This window comes from Capra hircus, chromosome 18 (genome assembly GCF_001704415.2).
Source record: "Capra hircus breed San Clemente chromosome 18, ASM170441v1, whole genome shotgun sequence".
Taxonomy (NCBI): domain Eukaryota; kingdom Metazoa; phylum Chordata; class Mammalia; order Artiodactyla; family Bovidae; genus Capra; species Capra hircus.
The window spans coordinates 19,945,204-19,964,890 of NC_030825.1; positions in this window are offsets into that span (position 1 = coordinate 19,945,204).

The following is a 19,687-nucleotide window of genomic DNA, read 5'->3' on the forward strand; positions in this document are numbered from 1 at the left end:
CCAGAAAACTAATATGCTGTGTATGCACTTTTAAGCTTGATAAACAGTGACAAGTTTCTCTTCACCCCTGCCCCTCAAAAAAAAGTTTTATCATTTCACAGCTCCAAGTATAATGTGTAAGAGTAGTGAAGGTTTCAGGCCCAGCAGGTACCATATGCATATGCATTACCAGCAGTAAAGAAAAGGTCTGGGTTATCACCTTTGTGATCCCACTTAGTGCTAGAACTGAGTCTGTACTGATTTCACATCTGCTGTCGTCATTTAGTCTCTAAGTCATGTCTGACTCTTGTGAGCCCATGGACTGTAGCTCACGAGGCTCCTCTGTCCAGGGGACTTCCCAGGCAGGAATACTGGAGTGGGTAGCCAATTCCTTCTCCAGGGAATTTTCCTCACCCAGGGATTGAACCTGCATCTCCTGCATTAACAGGTGGATTCTTTACCACTGAGCCATTAGGGAAGCCTGATTTCACATCTACCAACTTGGATTTTCTCAGCAGTATTATCACAACGTTTTTAGGATGAGAATGAAGAGAAGATGCCTCACTACAAAACAGGCTGAGAATCAAATAAGAAATACAGATAGGAAAATATCGAAGTTCAGAGGAGAGAGAATTTATTTCCAGCTGACATGACCTATGGAGAAAAGGGCCTTAGAGCCCAGGCAGGATGGACTCATTGTTTGCCCACTGGAGCCCAAGACTCTCTGCTCAGAGGGATGGGGCAACACGATAGCCAGGAGTCTGGGCTTTAGAATCAAGCAGTCATGAAACTTTTTGATCTCACACAAGTTTTTTCATGTCTCTGAGCCTAGGTTTCCCATCAGTAAGATGGGGTCAACACCCATCTCAAGAGGCCCCCTCTGAAATCATACCCTGACCAGTTTACATGTGACTATGAACACTTCCCTCCACCACATCCTTTGGTTTACGCTAGCCATTTGAGATGCCTTTGTCTAAAAAAGAAAGAAAAATGAAAGAAAACTAGCAATGACATGATGATGATTGGGGCTGGATTGAAACTGCTCTTTCTTCCATGGTCTTTGTTGAGGTTTAGGGCAGGAGGTCATAGAGAGTAGTGTGGACACCTTTCTAATGTGTTTGAGAAAAGAACAAGACCTGTAATTAGCTCTAGAATTATATAAACGGTTCAGTTCAGTTCAGTTCAGTCACTCAGTTGTGTCCACTCTTTGCAACCCCATGAATTGCAGCACGCCAGGCCTCCCTGTCCATCACCAACTCCCAGAGTTCACTCAAAATCACGTCCATCGAGTCCGTGATGCCATCCAGCCATCTCATCATCAGTCGTCCCCTTCTCCTCCTGCCCCCAATCCCTCCCAGCATCAGAGTCTTTTCCAGTGAGTCAACTCTTCGCATGAGGTGGCCAAAGTACTGGAGTTTCAGCTTTAGCATCATTCCCTCCAAAGAAACCCAGGGTTGATCTTCAAAATGGACTGGTTGGATCTATTGCAGTCAAAGGAACTCTCAAGAGCCTTCTCCAACACCACAGTTCAAAAGCATCAATTCTTCAGTGCTCAGCCTTCTTCACAGTCCAACTCTCACATCCATACATGACCACTGGAAAAACCATAGCCTTGACTAGATGGACCTTAGTTGGCAAAGTAATGTCTCTGCTTTTGAATATACTATTTAGGTTGGTCATAACTTTTCTTCCAAGGAGTAAGCGTCTTTTCATTTCATGGCTGCAGTCACCATCTGCAGTGATTTTGGAGCCCAAAAAAATAAAGTCTGACACTGTTCCCACTGTTTCCCCATCTATTTGCCAGGAAGTGATGGGACCGGATGCCATGATCTTCGTTTTCTGAATGTTGAGCTTTAAGCCAACTTTTTCACTCTCCTCTTTCACGTTCATCAAGAGGCTTTTTAGTTCCTCTTCACTTTCTGCCATAAGGGTGGTGTCATCTGCATATCTGAGGTTATTGATATTTCTCTCAGCAATCTGGATTCCAGCTTGTGTTTCTTCCAGCCCAGTGTTTCTCATGATGTACTCTGCATAGAAGTTAAATAAGCAGGCTGACAATATACAGCCTTGATGCACTCCTTTTCCTATTTGGAACCAGTCTGTTGTTCCATGTCCAGTTCAAACTGTTGCTTCCTGACCTGCATACAGATTTCTCAAGAGGCAGGTCAGGTGGTCTGGTATTCCCATCTCTTTCAGACTTTTCCACAGTTTATTGTGATCCACACAGTCAAAGGCTTTAGCATAGTCAATAAAGCAGAAATAGATGTTTTTCTGGAACTCTCTTGCTTTTTCCATGATCCAGTGGATGTTGGCAATTTGATCTCTGGCTCCTCTACCTTTTCTAAAACCAGCTTGAACATCAGGAAGTTCACGGTTCACATATTGCTGAAGCCTAGCTTGGAGAATTTTGAGCATTACTTTACTAGCATGTGAGATGAGTGCAATTGTTCGATAGTTTGAGCATTCTTTGGTATTGCCTTTCTTTGGGATTGGAATGAAAACTGACCTTTTCCAGTGCTGTGGCCACTGCTGAGTTTTCCAAATTTGCTGGCATATTGAGTGCAGCACTTTCACAGCCTCATCTTTCAGGATTTGAAACAGCTCCACTGGAATGCCATCACCTCCACTAGCTTTGTTCATAGTGATGCCTTCTAAGGCCCACTTGACTTCACATTCCAAGATGTCTGCTTCTAGATTAGTGATCACATCATCATAATTATCTTGGTCGTGAAGATCGTTTTTGTACAGTTCTTCCAGGTATTCTTGCCACCTCTTCTTAATATCTTCTGCTTCTGTTAGGTCCGTACCATTTCTGTCCTTTATCAAGCCCATCTTTGCATGAAATGTTCCCTTGGTATCTCTAATTTTCTTGAAGACATCTCTAGTCTTTCCCATTCTGTTGTTTTCCTCTATTTCTTAGCATTGATCGCTGAGGAAGGCTTTGCTATCTCTTCCTGCTATTCTTTGGAACTCTGCATTCAGATGCTTATATCTTTCCTTTTCTCCTTTGCTTTTCACTTCTCTTCTTTTCACAGCTATTTGTAAGTCCTCCCCAGACAGCCATTTTGCTTTTTTGCATTTCTTTTCCATGGGGATGGTCTTGATCCCTGTCTCCTGTACAATGTCACGAACCTCATTCCATAGTTCATCAGGCACTCTGTCTATCAGTCTAGGCCCTTAAATCTATTTCTCACTTCCACTGTATAATCATAAGGGATTTGATTTAGGTCATACCTGAATAGTCTGGCGGTTTTCCCTACTTTCTTCAATTTGAGTCTGAATTTGGCAATACGGAGTTCATGATCTGAGCCACAGTCAGCTCCTGGTCTTGTTTTTGCTGACTGTATAGAGCTTCTCCATCTTTGGCTGCAAAGAATATAATCAATCTGATTTCGGTGTTGACCATCTGGTGATGTCCATGTGTAGAGTCTTTTCTTGTGTTGTTGGAAGAGGGTGTTTGCTATGACCAGTGCATTTTCTTGGCAAAACTCTATTAGTTTTTGCCCTGCTTCATTCCACATTCCAAGGCCAAATTTGCCTGTTACTCCAGGTGTTTCTTGACTTCCTACTTTCACATTCCAGTCCCCTATAATGAAAAAGACATCTTTTTGGGGTGTTAGTTCTACAAGGTCTTGTAGGTCTTCATAAAACCATTCAACTTCAGTTTCTTCAGCGTTACTGGTTGGTCATAGACTTGGATAACTGTGATATTGAATGGTTTGCCTTGGAAATGAACAGAGATCATTCTGTTTCTTTTGAGATTGCATCCAAGTACTGCATTTCAGACTCTTGTTGACCATGATGGCTGCTCCATTTCTTCTGAGGGATTTCTGTCTGCAATAGTAGATATAATGGTCATCTAGTTAAATTCCAGTCCATTTTAGTTCACTGATTCCTAGAATGTCAACGTTCACCCTTGCCATCTCCTGTTTGACCACTTGCAATGTGCCTTGATTTATGGACCTGACATTCCAGGTTCCTATGCAGTATTGTTCTTTATAGCATCGGACATTGTTTCTATCACCAGTCACATCCACAGCTGGGTATTGTTTTTGCTTTGGCTCCATCCCTTCATTCTTTCCGGAGTTATTTCTCCACTGATCTCCAGTAGCATATTGGGCACCTAATGACCTGGGAAGTTCCTCTTTTGGTATCCTATCATTGTGCCTTTTCATACTGTTCATGGGGTTCTCAAGGCAAGAATACTGAAGTGGTTTGCCATTCCCTTCTCCAGTGGGCCACATTCTCTCAGATCTCTCCACCATGACCCGCCCGTCTTGGGTTGCCCCACAGGCATGGCTTGGTTTCATTGAGTTAGACAAGGCTGTGGTCCTAATGCGATTAGATTGACTAGTTTTCTGTGAGTATGGTTTCAGTGTGTCTGCCCTCTGATGCCCTCTTGCCACACCTACCATCTTACTTGGGTTTCTCTTAGCTTGGGCGTGGGGTATCTCTTCACGGCTGCTCCAGCAAAGCACAGCTGCTGCTCCTTACCTTGGACAAGGGATATCTCCTTACCACCGCTCTTCCTGACCTTAAAAACCGCCACATGAACATTAAGTTCTGTGATTAATTATCACACTAAATTCTACCAAGTCCATTCAATAGATGGGCTCAAACTTGTCCCTCCAGGACACTTATTGGGGCCAGCCATAGAAGTATTAGTGGAAGTTGATGTGTGTGTAAATGTGGTCAACATCAAAGATAGGGTGTGACAGAGTGTCTCATAAGCAAGATGAGATGAGATTTGCTGTCTGCCAAGCTACTGCAAGAGAAGTATCATGTAATCAAGGCTCTCTGATTGCAGGTGAAAGTGTGTTAGTTGTTCAGTCATGTCGAACTCTCTGTGACCCCATGGGTTGTAGCCTGTCAAGCTCCTCCATCCATAGGATCTTCTAGGCAAGAATACTAGAGAGGATAGCTATTCCCTTTTCCAGAGTATCTTCCCAACTGAGGGGTCAAACCTGGGTCTCCTGTACCATCTGAGCCACCAGAGAAACCCCTGATTGCAGATAGTGAAGATTGATTCGCATCAGTTCAAGCAAAAGAGGAGATGTTTGGCCACTGTAATTTGGTCCCCATCCTCTCTACCTCTCAGCTCCACTTTCTTCTGAGTCAGTTCTATCAGGCAGGATTTTCTGTGGTGGAAAGAAGCTCATCAGTGTGTTTTGGTTTGTAGTCTTCTCTGAGAAATTCCAGTGGAAATCATGATTTCTTTTGCAAAATTAATCTAATAACCATCCAAGGATAGCAACTTACTGAGTCAGCTTGGATCATGTGCCCATTCTGAACCAATCAGTGTGGCCAGAGGGATGGATATATGCTGATGGGCCACCTGGACCACATGACACCCAGATTTGGGGAGAAGATTAAGAGCTGGGGAGGCTGTTGGTTGGTTATCTGAGGGATAGTACATAACATTCTTGTTTTTCTCTGAGTTGAGAACAACTGAAAGATGGACAAGGGGTCAGGTAGACACAGCTCAGAAACCACAGTCATTACTGGTAATACTAAGTTTGGAGAAGATAGTTTCAGCAGTTCAACAACAGTGAGCTTCTAAACACTAGCATCCCAGAACCAGCCAGACTACCACAGGAAGAATTGGTAACTACACTTTTCCCTCCCTCTTAGGGCTCTGACCTGTATGTAAAATCATGGCTTAGAAGAGGAGGGGCTGTGTGATCCCTGAGAGAAGTGGGAGGAAGAGGTTGAGCAGAGAAAACCTGGTCCCTTCCCTCGAATGTACCAAACCAACAAGTCACTCCCTTTACTGGCGAAGGATGGAGGACAAAGAACGTTACTCTGGTGGAAACAAGCAGAGTAGAAACTAAGAGCCCCACCCCTTGCCCCATAACATGGGGGATGATCAACAGGAAGTCGGGGAGATGTCATACAGGAAGTGGGATGATCTCAGAGCCGGTGAAAATGGTGCAACTCCACTATAGGCATAAACGATGAACTGCCTTCACCTCTTTCCCAAGGATGACAATCATCAATAATAACAGTAAGGTGTATACTCAACACGTTTACATAAGAGTTACATATGCTCATCTGCCTTCAAGATGGTCAAGAACTCAAATTGTTTATAAAGTCATTTTTTGTGTGTGTGAAAAAATTAAAAGGCAAAGTAGAATCAGTCACCAGTGTGATCTGGGGTCAACACTAAAAATCACAGGTACCATTGCACAGTCCTGGATGTGGATTCAAAAGAACTGGACTCTGGCCCAGCTCACCCCTGCTGGCAGTGTGCCCCGGACAAGGACCCTCACTCTCTTGAACTTCAGTTGCTTCCTATGATGAGGAATCAAACCCTTTGGCCCAGCTGATCTCATAGTGCTGTGAGGGTCAAACGGGACTAGTAGAAAAGCACCTCAAATGATAATAATGATAGCTAACATTTTTAAAACTTTTTTTTTTTTGAGGTGGAACATTTTTTAAATCTTTATTGAATTTTTTGCAATATTGTTTCTATTTTTTTGCTTTTTGGCCACTAAGCATGTGAGATCCTTGCTTCCTCTCCAAGCATCAAACCCACAACCCCAGCACTGGAAGGCAAAGTCTTAACCACTGGAGCACCAGGGAAGTCCCAATAGTTAACTTTTGAAGCCTTTTCATATGCCAGGCACTGGTCTAAGAGCTTCACATCATTAACCCCTCCAGTCTTTAAAGCAACCCCACAATATAGGTACATGGCACAGGTTCCCTCTTACAGACAAGAATACTGAGGCACAGAGTGGTCGGGAAGTTTGCTCGGGGCCTTACAAACTGTAAAGGATATTGTAGCTGCTGTCATTGTTGTCGGCAGGACACCTTAGGCGAGCTGCCTGAAAGGAAGGAAGAGTGGTCAGGCACTCTTGGGGGTGGTGGGGGTGGTGTTGACTTTGCTAGCCCTTTGTCTCTTCACAAAAGGGCTCTGAGCAAGAAAACCTTGAGACTCAGGCACAGGACAGGGTATCCAGACCTGGGCAGCAGCTTTATTCATGTCTGGTGTATTCCTGGGGCCAGCAGAAGTAGTCAGTTCCAGAAGTTGATATGACATGGGTGTCCAGCACCCAGCCTAGGTACAGGCAAGATGCTCAAGAAATGTGGTACCAGCATTAGCAGTTTGGTATGGGCATCACTAAGCCCTCTGTCCACAGGTTAACCCTAACCTGCTGCCTTCCCCTTTAAAGTAGGGAGATGAGGGGGAGCTAAGTCGGCTGTGAAGGCCGGCCACCCAGCGCAGGTGGCTGCGACGGCCGGCGTGCTCAGCACGGCCGAGAGGAGCTACCCCGTGTCCGAGGTCAGGGGCAGCAGCCGAGAGTACCAGCCTGTGATGGCGCAGGAATGGCGGAGAGTAGCCACCCCACATCCAAGGTGAGGGGTGGTGGCGGGGAAGATCAACCCACGTCCAGGGAGCGGTGGCTGTGCTGGTGCAGGAGGACCTAGAGGAGCTATCCCACGTTGAAGGTCAGGAAGGGTGGTGAGGAGATACCCTTCGTCCAAGGTAAGGAGCAGTGGCTGTGCTTTGCTGGAGCAGCCGTGAAGAGATACCCCACGCCCAAGCTAAGAGAAACCCAAGTAAGATGGTAGGTGTGGCAAGAGGGCATCAGAGGGCAGACACACTGAAACCATACTCACAGAAAACTAGTCAATCTAATCACACTAGGATCACAGCCTTGTCTAACTCAATGAAACCAAGCCATGCCCGCGGGGTAACCCAAGACGGGCGGGTCATGGTGGAGAGGTCTGACAGAATGTGGTCCATTGGAGAAGGGAATGGCAAACCACTTCAGTATTCTTGCCTTGAGAACCCCATGAACAGTATGAAAAGGCAAAATAATAAGATATTGAAAGAGGAACTCCCCAGGTCAGTAGGTGCCCAATATGCTACTGGAGATCAGTGGAGAAATAACTCCGGAAAGAATGAAGGGATGGAGCCAAAGCAAAAACAATACCCAGCTGTGGATGTGACTGGTGATAGAAACAATGTCCGATGCTATAAAGAACAATACTGCATAGGAACCTGGAATGTCAGGTCCATGAATCAAGGCAAATTGGAAGTGGTCAAACAAGAGATGGCAAGAGTGAATGTCGACATTCTAGGAATCAGCAAACTAAAATGGACTGGAATGGGTGAATGTAACTCAGATGACCATTATATCTATTACTGCGGGCAGGAATCCCTCAGAAGAAATGGAGTAGCCATCATGGTCAACAAGAGTCTGAAATGCAGTACTTGGATGCAATCTCAAAAACGACAGAATGATCTCTGTTTGTTTCCAAGGCAAACCATTCAATATCACAGTTATCCAAGTCTATGCCCCAACAATTAATGCTGAAGAAGCTGAAGTTGAACAGTTCTATGAAGACCTACAAGACCTTGTAGAACTAACACCCCAAAAAGATGTCTTTTTCATTATAGGGGACTGGAATGTGAAAGTAGGAAGTCAAGAAACACCTGGAGTAACAGGCAAATTTGGCCTTGGAATGTGGAATGAAGCAGGGCAAAAACTAATAGAGTTTTGCCAAGAAAATGCACTGGTCATAGCAAACACCCTCTTCCAACAACACAAGAAAAGACTCTACACATGGACATCACCAGATGGTCAACACCGAAATCAGATTGATTATATTCTTTGCAGCCAAAGATGGAGAAGCTCTATACAGTCAGCAAAAACAAGGCCAGGAGCTGACTGTGGCTCAGATCATGAACTCCGTATTGCCAAATTCAGACTCAAATTGAAGAAAGTAGGGAAAACCGCCAGACCATTCAGGTATGACCTAAATCAAATCCCTTATGATTATACAGTGGAAGTGAGAAATAGATTTAAGGGCCTAGACTGATAGACAGAGTGCCTGATGAACTATGGAATGAGGTTCGTGACATTGTACAGGAGACAGGGATCAAGACCATCCCCATGGAAAAGAAATGCAAAAAAGCAAAATGGCTGTCTGAGGAGTGCTTACAAATAGCTGTGAAAAGAAGAGAAGTGAAAAGCAAAGGAGAAAAGGAAAGATATAAGCATCTGAATGCAGAGTTCCAAAGAATAGCAGGAAGAGATAACAAAGTCTTCTTCAGCAATCAATGTAAAGAAATAGAGGAAAACAACAGAATGGGAAAGACTAGAGATCTCTTCAAGAAAATTAGAGATACCAAGGGAACATTTCATGCAAAGATGGGCTCAATAAAGCACAGAAATGGTATGGACCTAACAGAAGCAGAAGATATGAAGAAGAGGTGGCAAGAATACATGGAAGAACTGTACAAAAATGATCTTCACGACCCGGATAATCATGATGGTGTGTTCACTCATCTAGAGCCAGACATCCTGGAATGTGAAGTCAAGTGGGCCTTAGAAGGCATCACTATGAACAAAGCTAGTGGAGGTGATGGCATTCCAGTGGAGCTGTTTCAAATCCTGAAAGATGATGCTATTAAAGTGCTGCACTCAATATGCCAGCAAATTTGGAAAACTCAGCAGTGGCCACAGCACTGGAAAAGGTCAGTTTTCATCCCAATCCCAAAGAAAGGCAATACCAAAGAATGCTCAAACTATCGAACAATTGCACTCATCTCACATGCTAGTAAAGTAATGCTCAAAATTCTCCAAGCTAGGCTTCAGCAATATGTGAACCGTGAACTTCCTGATGTTCAAGCTGGTTTTAGAAAAGGCAGAGGAACCAGAGATCAGATTGCCAACATCCGCTAGATCATTGAAAGAGCAAGAGTTTCAGAAAAGCATCTATTTCTGTTTTGTTGACTATGCCAAAGCCTTTGTGTGGATCACAATAAACTGTGGAAAAGTCTGAAAGAGATGGGAATACCAGACCACCTGACCTACCTCTTGAGAAATCTGTATGCAGGTCAGGAAGCAACAGTTCGAACTGGACATGGAACAACAGACTGGTTCCAAATAGGAAAAGGAGTACATCAAGGCTGTAGATTGTCAGCCTGCTTATTTAACTTCTATGCAGAGTACATCATGAGAAACACTGGGCTGGAAGAAGCACAAGCTGAAATCAAGATTTCTGAGAGAAATACCAATAACCTCAGATATGCAGATGACACCACCCTTATGGCAGAAAGTGAAGAGGAACTAAAAAGCCTCTTGATGAACGTGAAAGAGGAGAGTGAAAAAGTTGGTTTAAAGCTCAACATTCAGAAAACGAAGATCATGGCATCCGGTCCCGTCACTTCATGGGAAATAGGTGGGGAAACAATGCAAACAGTGTCAGATTTTATTTTTTGGGGCTCCAAAATCACTGCAGATGGTGACTGCAGCCATGAAATGAAAAGACGCTTACTCCTTGGAAGAAAAGTTATGACCAACCTAGATAGCACATTCAAAAGCAGACACATTACTTTGCTGACTAAGGTCCATCTAGTCAAGGCTATGGTTTTTCCAGTAGTCATTTATGGATGTGAGAGTTGGACTGTGAAGAAGGCTGAGCACTGAAGAATTGATGCTTTTGAACTGTGGTGTTGGAGAAGACTCTTGAGAGTCCCTTGGACTGCAAGGAGATCCAACCAGCCCATTCTGAAGGAGATCAGCCCTGGGATTTCTTTGGAAGGAATGATGCTAAAGCTGAAACTCCAGTACTTTGGCCACCTCATGCGAAGAGTTGACTCATTGGAAAAGACTCTGATGCAGGGAGGGATTGGGGGCATGAGGAGAAGGGGACGACAGAGGATGAGATAGCTGGATGGCATCACCGACTCGATGGACGTGAGTCTGAGTGAACTCCAGGAGTTGGTGATGGATAGGGAGGCCTGGCGTGCTGCAATTCATGGGGTTGCAAAGCGTCGGACACGACTGAGCCACTGAACTGAACTGAAGGCAAAGGAAATTACCCAGGCCTTTCAGGAAGTGAGCAGCTGACTGAGGATGGGTCTTAGGCCAGTCATACCTGCCTTACCATACAGGCCTCATGTACCATGGCATAGAAATCCTGGCTCTTCTAACCGAACAAATCCCTGAGTTTTCTTGGCAAATTTAATATTGTGTGTGTGCTCAAATTGCGACCCCAGGGACTGTAGCCCACCAGGCTCCTCTGTCCAGGGAATTTTCCAGGCAAGAATACTAGAATGAATTGCCATTGGCTCTTTTTCTAACCACACAAATACCTGAGTTTTCTCAGAAAATTTAACATTAGACATGGGATGATTTTTCTATTGTAGCCTGTGCTTTCTAGAGAGGAGAAACAACATTCTTTACGAAGGCCTCCTAGCTCCCCAAAGACAGAAGGATATAGATGTTCCCTCTGGCTAAGAGAGAAACTGAAAAGAAATCATTTTTTAGCACCTGCCAAATTGTGTATACTGTATTAGATGATTTAGCTTTGTATTTCAGCCTACATTTGATATTGCTTGAAGATTTATAGTAAGGTTTTAAAAGGATGAGTCATAGTGTTTCCTTTTCCCAAATAAGAATGGCAAATGGTTACCACACATGGCTTCACCTACCCCTCCCATCAGTGGCAGACATAACTAATCAATCATGGTACTCTGTCCCACTGACCCCCAGACATGAATTTCAAAGCCTGAATGTAGCTCTCCAGGGGATCTGAGCTGGCGCAGGAGATGAAGATTTGTTCTTCCTGAAAATGAAGGAGAGTAAGCTAGGGAGAAAACAACAGGAGAGGCAGACATAACATCAGGTGACTGGGAGGAAAAATCCAGAGAGAGGGAGAGCTGAGAGCTTTGCCAAGTGGATGGTTCCGAGAGACAAGTGATAGAAAACAGACATGGAGAATTGAAGAGAGCTGTTGATAAGCTGTAACTCTGGTAACCAAAGAGAAAGTGTCGACGTGACACTTAACACATGGACTGTAACTCTTTCAGGGTTGAAAACAAGCTGGGCAAAGAGTCAGAGCTGTAAAGGGAGCCAGAGACAGTCAGCAGTATTTGTAGGAAAAACACAGCAATTGCTTAATCCCGAACTTTAGGAGTGCGGAATGGCTCTAAAACTAGGTACACATACAGATATACCTACACACAAACAATCCCTTTCTAATCATACTGATAACTGCTGACATTTGAGTGATTATTGTGGGTCAGGCACTGCGCCAACTGTCTTTCATGCAGTTTGATAATTATGGTCCCTCTTTTCACATATGGAAATTGAGGCTTGGGCAGGCTATATAACATATAAGATCAGATGGTTGGAATATAGGGGAATCACGACTGACTCTAATCCATCTTATACGTCACTTTCCTGAATAAATTAAAAATCTATATCTGAACCCCGCAATATACAGTTTTCCTGGGGAAGAAGCTATCCCCGGTCTTCCCATGTCTGGGGAACTTCTGTTCTTATGCACATGTTGCTTGCTCATTCATTTCTTCCCTCATGTACTCACCCACAGTGTTTACTCTGTGCCTCTGTGTGCTAGACAGTGTGTAGGCACTGAAGACACCAGATGATCAAGACAGTTACAGGCTCTGAACTCACATGGCTTTACTGCCCTTTCCCCGAAAGTCAAGAGTTTTGCAGCAGTTAGGATACCTGAGACCAAGCCCTTTGGGAACTGGGGTTGGAACTCATCTCATGCAGCTCTGAGCTTAACAAAATCAGCTGGACCCACGTCATACCCAGCACTTGCCTTGGCCCATTTGGTGGGAACTGTGGTTTCTTGGTTGAACTAGGAATCAAATCACCTCTCTGGTCAGAAAGGTTCCTTTGCTCCTGAATGATTTTGGTGCATAGCTGACACTGAGAATCACTGGGAAGGAGGAAGTTTCAACAAATGCATCCATCAGAAAATAGATGAGATGGCCCCACACACTCTGGACCTCCTCCCCTTCCTCTAACATGAAAGGGTGTTATCCAAGGCTCCAAGGCTCTTTGACCTGTAATGTTCCCTGGTGGGGACCAGCTTAGAACCGGCACTATGGTGATTCAGGGTCTTAACACTCCTTAGAAGGCCTTACAAAGAGGTACATAGGGCCCATATAGCATCAAACTCTGGGCAGCGGGCAAAGGGCACAAGTTGAGCTGGGGCCCCAGTAAACCAGCCTGATGACCCAGGGCCAAGACTTGTTTGCACTGATTTCTGAGACTATTTTGAAGACCTGGCTCAAAAGCATCAGAAAAATTTCAAGCTTATTATAAGGTCAAACTGGCTCAGTGGATATTAGGGACTTCTGCTGATGTTTGAAAAATAAAAATTAATTTGGCTCAGTTCATAAATCTATGAAAAGAAAAAGAAGTCTGAGTTGGTTTAGATACAATTTGGGGTTTTGAAGGTGAATAGATGTTTTTAGTTCATGGCTTCTTAGATTCAGACCCCAGAGTACAGCCTTAATGGTCAACATCAGTCCAATGGTCCCAAGCAGGATGGGAGACATGGGAGGAGGGGGACGCAGCAGCCATAGACACAGACTCCCAGAGTGAGAAATGTTGTTGTGGAAAGTGAGGAAAAGTCTGGAAAGGAAAAACTCACCTCTCCTATGTGTCTCTCCATTGCTCCTCACATAGAACACTTCACTTCTGACACTTCCAGTAACCAAGTGTGTATGAGATTTCCCCCACCAAGCAGGTCTCTGAGACATCAGCTAAGTGTCCTACAATTTAATTCCATTCTGACACTAACAGAAATTAACACAGACCCCACAGATTAAAGGCTCTGTCCCGAAGACTGTGCCCACTTCAAATGCCAGTCACCAGTACTGGGTCCTCAGGTTACCCACAACTTCTGTCTGGCTTGGCTACAAATCAGAGATTCCAATGACCTACGCCCTGGACTTGATTATTTGCTATAATAGCTCACAGAACTCAGGGAAGCACTTATTATGTTTACCAGTTTATTAAATAAGAAAATAACGAACATGATCAAGGATACAGAGGAAAAGCCAGATGAAGCAATGTATAGAACGAGGTCTGGAAGGGTCCTATGGAGCTGGGGTGTGCTACCCTCCAGGCATGTAGGTGAGTTCACCAGCCCACAAGCTCTACAGACCCCATTTTTATGCAGACATCATTACCTAGGAATGATTGATCTTTAACTCAATCTCTAGTCTCTTTCCCCTTTCTGGAGAATGGGAGGTGGGATTGAAAGTTTCAAGCTTCTAATCATGGCTTGGTCTTTCTGGTGACCAAGGAACCATCCAAGCACCATCACCCAGGAAGCATCCAAGAGTTACATTAAAACAAAACGCTACTTTATTCCCCAGGAAATTCCAAGGGATCTAGGAGCTCTGTGTCAGGAACCAGAATAAAATACAAGAACAAAAGATTCCCCTAGCACTTCTACTTACAAGGGTTTTGGAAGCTCTGTCTCAGAAACTGAGGACATATGTCAGTGTATATCTGTTGTCATTTAGTTACTCAAGAGTCCAACTTGTTGCAACCCCATGGGCTGTAGCCCACTAGGCTCCTCTGTCTGTGGGATTTCCCAGGCAAGAATACTGGGGTGGGTTGCCATTTCCTTCTCCAGGGGGTCTTTCTGACCCAGGGATCGAACCCATGTCTCTTGCGTCTCCTACACTGGCGGGCAGACTCCTGACCACTGCGCCACCCATATTTCTTATTATTTCACAGGTTCCCAGAGAAAAGAGAAGCAACTCTCACCCTAGAGACAGTTCTCTTATGACAGTCACCTCAGTCCCTCTTGATCTCAGGAAACCCTACAGGATAAATGAAACGTGATTACAGATACATGTTAGTGGAAAGTCCATGGAGACAGTTATAAAACAGGACCTAGAAACACAAAGGTGAGACCCAGGCAATGGGGTGGTCTGAGGCTGATTCAGACAGGTGCCAAGAGCTGACTTTCTGCTTCATCAACAAGTGACCTTGCAGGCAGGCAGCTCACCACAACTCCTGGAGAGGAGAGAATGGTCCCCGGGGAAGGGAAGGATGAGCCAGCACTCCCTCCTGGACAGAACATATGGAGTCAAGTCTTTCCCTCTCTTGCCAGGTTTTATTAAGTCCAGTTGCTAATTCACTCTCTTCACAAGGATTCCTGGCTGACCTAAGGGAGAAAGAAGTGTCTGCAGGGAGGAAGTCTCTAAAAAAGCTCATGCCCTGCTCAGGCCCACTCAGTGTGGCAATGAGAATGTCTAGGGCCCTGAACCCTGAGTCATCCCCAGAAAGATGTTGACAATTACCCCATCTGAGGTCCCAGTTCCCCAGCTTCTCCCTATCCCATTGTGCTGGAGCTGACCTTCAAGACACTCGCCATGGTCTTGTTTATTTACCTTCTTCAATTATTTATATTCTTGTCCATGATATGTTGCCCAAATCTGAACTTGAAAAGACAAGGATCTTTTCCAGCTTAGTTAATGTAGAATCTCCAAGATATGAAACCAGGCTTGATGCATAAAATCCCTCAAAATTTGTTCAATGAAATGAACGAGTGAATGAATGGATGTGTCAAGAATCCAGAACTCCTTCCAGAGTTGTCACAGGGTGGGTACAGAGAGGAAGCTGTAATCAGTGACTCAGGGAAGAGAGGAGCGGAGGGGCCAAAATGAGTCTGAGGGTCTGGGTTGTTGTGTTCCAGCCCCTTTCCTGGGGCACCCAGGGACAAAGGGAGTGGGAGGGAGAGGGAGGCAGGCAGTTTAGGAAATGTGTGCTGGGACGTAAGAGGATTGTTAGAGGCAAAGGCAGGAGGGGAGAAGGAAAGAGAAGAGCCACAGAAGAAGGGAACTGCTGCACCAAGAAAAGAAAGCAAGAGCTTATCGTGAATGAGGACGGGGACAGGAAGACCTGTGGGATAGAAGACAAGGATGCATCTCTCTGGTGACCGACTTACCACTCCAAGGCTCAGTGCTACCCCAGGGTAATAAATCATCCTGGGGAGCTTCAATTCCCTCATCTATCTGGGCAGGTAGCAAGAGCCTTCTCTGTTAGGCCTGTGCTGAGGATGTAGAGAGGTAAGAGCTTGACAGGTAGCTGCTTATCTCATGTCAGCTTCTCTAAGTGCTTTCCTCAACCCTTGGCATAAATGTGTCATCACCACCCTGTACAAGAGTCCTCCTTTGGGAAACTCACCTGGGATGGAGCTGGGACAAGGAATCACTCAGTGCTAGCACCCTAGCACTTGGGTGGGCTTGGGGAGGACAGAGTCTGTTCTGAACCACTCGAATATTCCAGTCACAGGAGCGTCCTTGAACAACGGGTGGCCATCAGATGCTGGTGGCTTGTTCTGTCTTCTTCACTGGTTTGCAATGCTAATGGAATTTCTGGCTGGTTATTGCTGTTGTTCAGTCACTCAGTCATGTCTGACTTTTTGCCACCCTATGGACTGTGGCATGCCAGGCTTCCCTGTCCTTCACCATCTCCTGTAGCTTGCTCAAACTCATGTCCTTTGAGTCAGTGATGCCTTCCAATCATCTCATCCTCTGCCATCCCCTTCTCCTGCCTCAGTCTTTCCCAGCATCAGGGTCTTTTCTAATGAGCTGGCTCTTTGTATCATGTGGCCAAAGTACTGGAGTTTCATCTTCAGCCTCAGTCCTTCTAATGAATATTCAGGATTAATTTCCTTTAGGATTGACTGGTTTGAGCTCCTTGCAGTCCAAGGGACTCTCAAGAGTCTTCTCCAACACCACAGCTCAAAAGCATCAATTTCTTTGGTGTTTAGCCTTCTTTATAGTCTAACTCTCACATCCGTACATGACCACTGGAAAAACCATAGCTTTGACTAGATGGACCTTTGTCAGCAAAGCAATGTCTCTGCTTTTTAATATGCTGTCTAGATTTGTTGTAGCTTTTCTTCCAAGGAGCAAGTGTCTTTTAATTTCATGGCTGCAATCACCATCTGCAGTGATTTTAGAGCCCAAGAAAATAAAGTTGGTCACTATTCCTGACCATAAACCAGGTAATTCTCCCTGGCTGCAGGCAAGCTCTAACCCCCTACAGACAAGATGCTTGTCCTTGGAGACCTTCTTCAGAGGAGCAGACTTTGAGAAATCCTTTCCCCCTACCTTTCTGCACCATGGACAGTCCCTCACTCCCAGGACCAGAAGGATCCTATGCTGTGAATCAGAGGATGAAGTTGTGAGAGAGACACAGAAGTTTTTTTTCTGTTGAACAGTTTCCCAGGGAAGCTGACCAGCCACCATCTCTAATTGCCTCAGGATGGACTAGCAGTCTGGGGAAGCCCATGATACTTCAGATGGGGACCTGGCAGGATTCCCAGCAGGTGGTCTGTGTGCTTGCTCTTCCTGGAGGGAGGTAGAGGTCTGAGGACCAGACTTTTGCTGCCAGGAAGCAAGGTCTTGATTTTTCAAGAGCAAGTTAAATATCCATAAATTTCCACCAAACAAAAATGCCATTGCCAGGCAGGATCTTTTGAGAGCTGTTTCACAGTCTAGAATACTGAAGACATTCTATGATCCTATCTTGAGATTTCCTGAATTTGGGGGTGCCTCATTCCCCACTCCATGGCCCCAGCCATGGGTGGTGGGAAGATACTGTTGACTGCCTCTGGACGGAGATGTGTGTCATAGAACAGTTGTGAACAGGGAAAACAGAGGTGAGAAATAGGCTCGTTCAAACCAGCCCAGGTAATAAGGACCCTGAAAGGATATGAGTGGTTGAGGACAGAAACTCACGAGCAGCTGGACCATGTAGAGTCCGGGACTGGATATAGTGTCCAAGGCTGTGTCTCATGATGTTGCTCATTCCTTCTCTCTGCTGCTGCCCCTGCCAAGTCGCTTCAGTCGTGTCTGACTCTGTGCAACCCCAGAGACGGCAGCCCACCAGGCTCCCCTGTCCCTGGGATTCTCCAGGCAAGAACACTGGAGTGGGTTGCCATTTCCTTCTCCAATGCATGAAAGTGAAAAGTGAAAGTGAAGTCGCTCAGTCGTGTCCGACTCCTAGCTACCCCATGGACTGCCACCCACCAGGCTCTTCCATCCATGGGATTTTCCAGGCAAGAGTACTGGAGTGGGGTGCCATCACCTTCTCTCTACATCTCCCCAAATATCTGCTTCATCCCTTAGATGCTAGCATGTGACCTCCCTGCTTTTCCCAAGCACTGTTTTCAAGGTGGCTTGGCTTACCTTACTTGAAGTCCCACGTCATCATAATCCAGATAATACAGACTTTAGAACCAGGGACCTGGGTTCCGATCCTGCTCTGCTTATGTAACCTCGGAAGCCTCAGCTTCCTGCTCTGTGTAAGCAGAATAACCAGTGTTTCTGCCTGGTAAAGCTTGTGTGAGTATATAATGGGTTGATTGATGAAAAATACTCAGCATAATGCCTGGCAAATAAGTGCTTAAAAACATTAGCTTCTGTCAACCTGATGAGGGATTAAAAACTCAAATGCCCACCCAACCAAGGCGATTTCTGAAGTCATTTTCAAAGCCAAATTACCCAGAGAAGAGAGGGACAGGGCTGGGGAACAAAAATAGCATTTATCCATTCCACAAAGATCATTATTTCTAAAGAGCTGCTAGACAACTCTGTTAAAAAATATATATATGTTTGGATATTCAGCCAAGCCCTGCCTGTTTTTTTCTGCCCATTCTATCCATTGCTCTAACTCTGTCCTTCAAGAGTCAAGAAGAAAAATTCTGCTGTCAGTTTAGGTTTGAGAGTCCAACAACCCTGGGTTTGAACCAGATTTGCCCTTTTGCAAACTACTCAATACTTTGATTCTCAGTCTCCTCATCAATAAAATGAGGATAATAACTCTATCCACTTGTCATCATTGTAAAAGAGTGAGGAAAAAAAATGTAAATAACACCTATTTAAGAATTTAAAGCTAGGCCCGAATACCAGGTCTTTTTGCTTCCAGGCAAAAGAGCCCTAACAACTTCATTCATTCTTTGGCTGGCATGGTGTCCAGATCCCTCCCAGTTGTAGTGGATTTGTGTTCATCTTGGCCTGCCTGCCTGAAACATGTCCCCCTTCTCTGGACAATGGCATCCTGTTTTGTCTGAGAGAACTACCTTTAGCATTCAACAGTATGATGGGACTGTCAGTCAAAATGCCCTGGTCTCTGCCTACCAGGCTCAATCACTTATTCTCCCTGCAAACTTCCATCTTGAGCTGAATGGTATAGCGATGGACAGTGGTTGACACTTCTCTGCCTTGACTGGAAGGTAAAAGTGGTCCAGCTGTCCTGCCATCTTAGTCCCTTTCTTCCTCACTTCTTCAGCCTGGATCTCCAGTCTTCCAATGATAATGTGAACTGCAAACAAATTCCTCTCTGTTTATTAGAGTACATTCCTATTGCTTGGACCCAAGGAACACTAGCAATCTACAGCTCAGATGGAAATTTAGGGTTCTTGGTGGAGTTGTGAGTATTCCTGTGGGCAAGCTTATGGTGAATTCTCTGGGTCTGGAGAGAGGGAAAGCAGAAGTGAACACTGGACTAAGACTATCTGGAAGAAAGATCTCATTAAAGAAGGAGGGCCTCATGCCTGTATGTGGTCTGATGAGGTATGCAGAGGTGGTGGGATTGTATGAAGGATCTCTACTTTCCCAGGTGAACTATTTGGGCTATATCACCAGAACCCCACCTGCCCTTTCTGTCTGCTGCCGACATAACACCATACCTAGAATTGAGGGGACACAGGAAGGTTTTTCTAGCTGGCACAATTCCCAGGCTTTGAGGGAGAAAGAGAAAAAAAAAAGTGCTAAAATTTGTTTCCTTCCAAATGTTCTGGAATACAGCCAGGCCCACCCATAAAAGAAAGCTGGCACCCACCTCAGAAGTGAGGCCATATATTTCTCTAAACTGCAGTCATAATTCCTAATTGAATGTCTCTCTCA